Source organism: Podarcis vaucheri, assembly GCF_965113315.1.
Source record: "Podarcis vaucheri genome assembly, chromosome: 2".
Lineage (NCBI taxonomy): Eukaryota > Metazoa > Chordata > Lepidosauria > Squamata > Lacertidae > Podarcis > Podarcis vaucheri.
Genome location: NC_138760.1, coordinates 123086412 through 123093172, shown reverse-complemented (window position 1 = coordinate 123093172; position 6761 = coordinate 123086412).

The window sequence follows — 6761 nt, the reverse complement described above, 5'->3', positions numbered from 1 at the left end:
GAAGAACAGAGAAGGAATTGAAAAACAAAGCTTGATAAAGCAATTATCGGTGTGGTCTGCCTGCACTCCAAGCTTTCAGTCAGGGGAAAATTCCTACCCTACAGGCAGATCCCTGGGACATTTTGCATGAAAATTGTGTAGTTTGCCACTGAAGTAAAGCCTGTACCCCTTTATATTGTTATTGATTAAACTTATTACAGTAGTTTTTGGGGGGGTTACCAAAGTAACTCAAAGCAACTTAAAACAGTAAATAACACGTATCTTAAAAAACAACAAAGCAACATCTAAAACCTAAATGATTCCATATTAGGGCTCAGGAGTGCCAACTTGGCCCCACAACTGTGGGTGCCCGGGGCCATGGGTGCCATGCAGTGTGCATGGCCCTGGCACTGAAATTTGTGGTTGCCTGGCCCCTTCATGGGGAATTATATGGGTGCTTTGGCACACAGGGCCCCAGGGAGTTGGCACCTACGGTAGGACTACCCAACGTGGTGCCTTCCATGTGTTGTCGAACAACAACTCTCACCAGCCCTAGCCATAAGCCTTACATGCAGAAAGAAAGAGGGAAAAAGAACCCTAATTTCAATACTTATCAATTCTGTTTCTCCACTGGCTCTGCTGAAAGACTTAACAAGTTTTGGCTCCTCCCCACCAATCCCTCCATTCCGGCTGGCCATTGCAACAACTCCATAACTAAGACCTAGTGCCTGAGTTGTGTTTTTTCCTCTTCCCTCCCAGTCCTGTTTTTCCTTTTGTGTTGTGTCTGTTGGATTTGTAAGCCTGGTGACAAGAGCTGACTTAATTTCTATTTGCAAGCTGCTGGAGAAGCTTTTTTTATTATTTTATTATTTTATGCTTACGAGTAGGATAATTTGTTCACACGCTTCAAATAAATAAATGAAATTTAAACCCAATAAATAAATAAATAAATAAATAAGAGAAAGTGCTAGCTAACAATTTGATAATTAATTGTGTGATGCCTTGCAGTATGTACATATCAACATATGTACACACAAAGATAAGATGTATCTGATGCCCAGTTTTGAGATTAATTTTACAGAGACCCTGGGCCTGAGAAGGCAGCTCCATCTGCAATCTTATGAACACTTACCTGTGAGTAAGCCCAAATGAACATAGTGAGACTGGCCTCTGAGTAAGCATGCATAGGTTTCTGCAGTGAATCCTAAAGGCTGAGTGACATGAAGCAACTTTTACAATGGATAGTACAGTAATAGTTTAATATTTGAACAGCATCCTCAACAGGGGTGGGGGTGGGGAGTATTATTAGTCGGTTTCTCTCCAGGAAAGACAGAAGGCATGTGCCATTTAGGTTTAAAATCAAAATTCAGTTATTGTGAAACATGTTCGCAGAACTTCCTTTTTCCTTGAAGGAGAAACCAAATCTTAACAGCAGGATTACTAAATGCTTTTATTGCTTTTGGGGTGTTTCGTAAGCCGCAGAGTCTTTTCATTTCGGATTAAGCCTCTTAAAATTAGACTGCCTCTCTTGTTCCAGCAGGCTTTCGGGGAAACTGACTTATTTTAAGGAAAGGGCTGGTGCTGTGATGTTTTTATTGCAATGATCGGTATGTCTTAATAGATCAGATAGAGAGAGAAAGAAAGATATTCTGTTCTGTTAGTGCTTAACTGCTTTCAAATGCTTGTTTCCCTCCCCCCCCCCAAAAAAAAATCTTTTTAGCTCTTTCTATTTTAGCTGTAAGCCCCCTTAGATTTGCCAGGGGAAAAGACATTATTATTATTGTTGTTGTTGTTGATGATGATGATGATAAGCTGCAAGAAGGATTGGGCACATACCAGAAAGTACGTCCTATTGAACTCGGTAGGATTTACTTCTGGGTAAAAATGCAAAAGACTGCATTGCAAGCTGAACTAAACAATAGGCTGCGGTGAGTGAGCACCATTTGTTCAGCGTAACAAATCAGATCTTCAGATCTTTGCTTTTCTCCCCTCCGCACTTACCCTTCCCAGACTTTTTCGACGCCTTTCTGCCGCAGCGGGGAAATTCAGCCCCCGGGTCCTTCCTCCGTGGGCTCCCTGATGCTGATGGGGAGAAGATGCCGCCGCCGCCGCCGCAGCGCCTCGCTCCTCAATTGCCCGGGTGCCGGGAAGGGGGGCTGCCGGGCGGGCGGGCGCGGATGCCGGATGCCGCTTCAAAACAAAGTTCTGGGGGAAAGCCGCGTTCATCTCAGCCGAAATCAGAGACGGAGAGAGGAGCGAGCAAGCGACCAGCTCCCTCGCCTGGCGAGGATTTTAGACAGCCCTCTGCTGGCCGCAGGGAAGGCTCGTTGTTGTTGTTTAGTCGTTTAGTCGTGTCCGACTCTTCGTGACCCCATGGACCAGAGCACGCCAGGCACTCCTGTCTTCCACTGCCTCCCGCAGTTTGGTCAGACTCATGTTTGTAGCTTCAAGAACACTATCTAACCACCTCGTCCTCTGTCGTCCCCTTCTCCTTGTGCCCTCCATCTTTCCCAGTGCCAGGCTCTTTTCCAGGGAGTCTTCTCTTCTCACGAGGTGGCCAAAGTATTGGAGCCTCAGCTTCACGATCTGTCCTTCCAGTGAGCGCTCAGGGCTGATCTCCTTAAGAATGGAGAGGTTTGATCTTCTTGCAGTCCATGGGACTCTCAAGAGTCTCCTCCAGCACCAGAATTCAAAAGCATCAATTCTTCAGGGAAGGCTCAGCATGGTCCAAATTTCAAACTGAGGAGGTTGCAGCCTCTCCGCCCAACTTACCTTGCAGGGTTGTTGTGGTTTGGGGAAGAGCTCTGTACCCCCACACCTTCAGCTCCTTGGAGGAAAGGTGCAATAATAAATGAGCCATAATAATGGATACAATCAAATAGGCAGATTGGCTAAATGAATTGTTGGGTAGTTGCAAAGAGGTAACGTTTCTGTTGTTGTTTAGTCGTTTAGTCGTGTCCGACTCTTCGTGACCCCATGGACCAGAGCATGCCAGGCACTCCTGTCTTCCACTGCCTCCCGCAGTTTGGTCAAACTCATGCTGGTAGCTTCAAGAACACTGTCCAACCATCTTGTCCTCTGCCATCCCCTTCTCCTTGTGCCCTCCATCTTCCCCAACATCAGGGTCTTTTCCAGGGAGTCTTCTCTTCTCATGAGGTGGCCAAAGTATTGGAGCCTCAGCTTTAGGATCTGTCCTTCCAGTGAGCACTCAGGGCTGATTTCCTTAAGAATGGATAGGTTTGATCAGTGGCGTAGCGTGGGTTCTCAGCACCCGGGGCAAGGCAAGTGATTTGCGCCCCCTAACCCGTGGATTTTAGCACTCGAGTCTCTTCCGCGCGCCCCCAGATGTTGCGCCAGGTGCGGCAGGCCCCCCCTCCACCCCCCACGCTATGCCACTGCTCCCACCACAAGTCTTCAGGACAGCCATCCGAAGGCTGGCGCGGGGAGAAGGTCTCTCCACCCCACCGCCAGGCTTCGGAGGAGGTCCGAAGACAGTGGGGTTCCTGCTTCCTCAAGGAGGGCCGGCCAAACGCGCCCCCCCAAAATGTTGCGGCCGGTGCAGCCGGCACCCCTGGCACCCCCCACGCTACGCCACTGGATAGGTTTGATCTTCTTGCAAGAATATTCTCTGGCAACTCCATAAACCGTTGGAGGAGGAGGAGGTGAAACATCCACGAACTCTTGGATCAGGCCAAAGAGCCGGTCTAGTCCAACACCCTGACATAAGGATAGAAGCTTCCAGAATTCACAGGAATCTTTGTGGGAAGGGGAGCCATGACTGTCTTAAGTCAGTGTTTCCCAACCGGTGTTCCGCGGCACACTAGTGTGCCGTGAGACACCGGCTGGTGTGCCGTGGGAGGGAGACGGGCGAGTCGGGCGGCGAGAGGCGGCGGCGGCGAGGATCCGCGTCGAGCCGGGGGCGGCTCCGCGGTGGTGGTGCCGAGCGGCGGGGCAGCGCGCGCAAAAGGGAGGAGCGCAAGACAGCGGAGGAGGAGGAGGCCAGCATGTCCGGGCAGCAGCAGCAACAGCAGCAGCAGCAACTCCCGGCGACGGCTCCTCCTCCGCTCGCTATCGCCGCCACCACCACAACAGCCGCTGCCGCCTCAGCTGCCGCCGTCCCTCAGTCCCTCGCTCTGCTGCCTCCTCCCACCCCGGCAAGGGGAAGGGAAAAAACGTTCACTTTTGTGCGTCCCTCCCGGCGTGACGCTGCGCGCTGACGTCACGGGGCGGGGCTTTAATTTTGGTGTGCCGCGAGATTTTTTTCCGGTAAACAGGTGTGCCGTTGCCCAAAAACGTTTGGGAAACACTGTCTTAAGTGACATGATATTGCTTTCAATTTATAGTGCAGGACCCAGGACAGGGATGGCTAAGAATATGTTGTCGTCCAGGGATGATGGCAGCTGGAGTTCAACAGTATTTGGAGGACAAAATGTTGGCTGCACCTGGTACAAGGACATTTTAAGAAACTGTGTGTGGGCTCTCCCTCAAATTCCTTCCCCCACCCACTGATCCCAGCACCTCATAGTTCAGAGAAGATTGCTGCCCAATAGGAGGAGCTAGTGAAATTGAATTCAGGGCTCATCTGCGGCCAGTGCTGTGTAAACCCTGCAACAAAAGAAAAGATGAAAAGAACAGTTTATGGAGGCCCCACAAATCACCCAGAAATGCATTTTAAATAAAAGGACACATTCTACTCATGTAAACACACGCTGATTCCCGGACCGTCCGCGGGCCGGATTGAGAAGGCGATTGGGCCGCATCCGGCCCCCGGGCCTTAGTTTGCCTACCCATGCTCAAGACAGAAGGATGCCAGCCAAACCATGTAAGTGGGAAATTGCCAGCACAGCCACATTTGACTTCAAAAGAGGAAATTTCCTTCCGAATGAGGAGAGTGGTAAAAAGGGAGTTGAAAAACCAAGCCAAGATGCTCAAATCTTTTCCAGAGGCTTGGAAGTTCTTTAAAACCGTGATATTAGAAGTTAAGATTGAATGTAGGCCAGGAAAAGTACTACCAGGGCTAAGAGGATGCCAGCATGGTTGATGACCAGAGTCAAGGCAGCTTTTAGAGGCAGGAAGGCTTCCTTCAGAAAATGGAAATCTCGTTCAAATGAGGAGGGCAAAGCTTAAAGCAAAAGAAAGCAGACGAAAAGGGATATAAGCAGACGAAAAGGGATCCATCGGCTCTGGATCCATTCCAGTCCGGCTTCCGCGCTGGTCATGGGACCGAGACGGCTCTGGTCGCCCTAACAGATGATCTCCGTAGACAGCTGGATCGAGGCGGGTCGGGGCTGCTGATTCTTCTAGATCTGTCAGCAGCTTTCGACATGGTCGATCACGAACTTTTGGACCACCGCCTCGCCGACGTGGGGATCCAGGGCGCAGTCCTTCAATGGCTGCACTCGTTTCTCTCTGGTCGGGGACAGAGGGTGGCGCTTGGGGGGAACTGTCATCCCGCCACTCCTTGGTGTGTGGAGTGCCTCAGGGTGCGATTCTCTCCCCGATGCTTTTTAACATCTTTATGCGCCCCCTCGCCCAGCTTGTCCGGAGTTTTGGGCTGGGCTGCCATCAGTATGCCGATGACACCCAACTCTATCTGTTGATGGATGGCCATCTTGACTCGGTCCCAGACACACTGATCAGATGCTTGGAAGCTGTGGCTGGATGGTTACGTGGGAGCCGGTTGAAGTTAAATCCTTCGAAGACAGAGGTCCTCTTGCTGGGACGGGACGATATGGGATTGAGGGGGCAACTCCCATCTCTTGCGGGGGTGCAATTAGTGCCAGCACCGTCCGTTAAGAGTTTGGGTGTAATCTTCGATACCTCCCTCTCTATGGAGGCGCAGATTGCAGCTATAACAAAGGCGGCATTTTTTCATCGCCGCCAAGCTAAGCAGTTGGCCCCTTACCTCTCTCGCCCTGACCTAGCCACTGTGATCCACGCGACGGTCACCTCCAGACTGGATTATTGTAACTCGCTCTACGTGGGGCTGCCCTTGAGACTGACCCAGAAACTCCAGCGGGTGCAGAATGCCGCAGCGAGACTCCTTACGGGGTCTTCGCTGCGGGATCACATTCATCCGGTGCTATACCAGCTGCACTGGCTCCCAGTGGAGTACAGGATCAGGTTTAAGGTGCTGGTTTTAACCTTCAAAGCCCTATACGGCCTAGGACCCTCGTATCTACGGGACCGCCTCTCCTGGTATGCCCCACAGAGGAACTTACGGTCCTCTAATAAAAACATCTTGAAGGTCCCAGGCCACAGAGAGGTTAGGCTGGCCTCAACTAGAGCCAGGGCTTTTTCGGCTGCGGCTCCAACCTGGTGGAACGCTCTGTCACAAGAGACAAGGGCCCTGCAGGACTTGACATCTTTCCGCAGGGCCTGCAAGACAGAGCTGTTCCACCAGGCCTTTGGTTAGGGCACAGCCTGACTCCCTCCTTCAGCAATCTTTACAATACTTTAGTTTATGGTTGCCATTAATTTTGATTTTAATTAATTCTTATGATGTTTTTATATTGTTGCACTTTTTTAGTGTTGTTAGCCGCCCTGAGCCCGGCTTCGGCTGGGGAGGGCGGGATATAAATAAAAATTTATTATTATTATTATTATTATTATTATTATTATTATTATTAAAGAATTCATTCATTTTGCCATTTGTTAAAGGAGCGTATTGATTTAAAAAAAAAAAGTTAAATCCAACCATAGCAATTCTGCAACCACATCAAAAGCTGGAAACAGACTAGGAAGGCCATTGGAGAACAAGGTAATTGCAAGCCTGCTGGAGG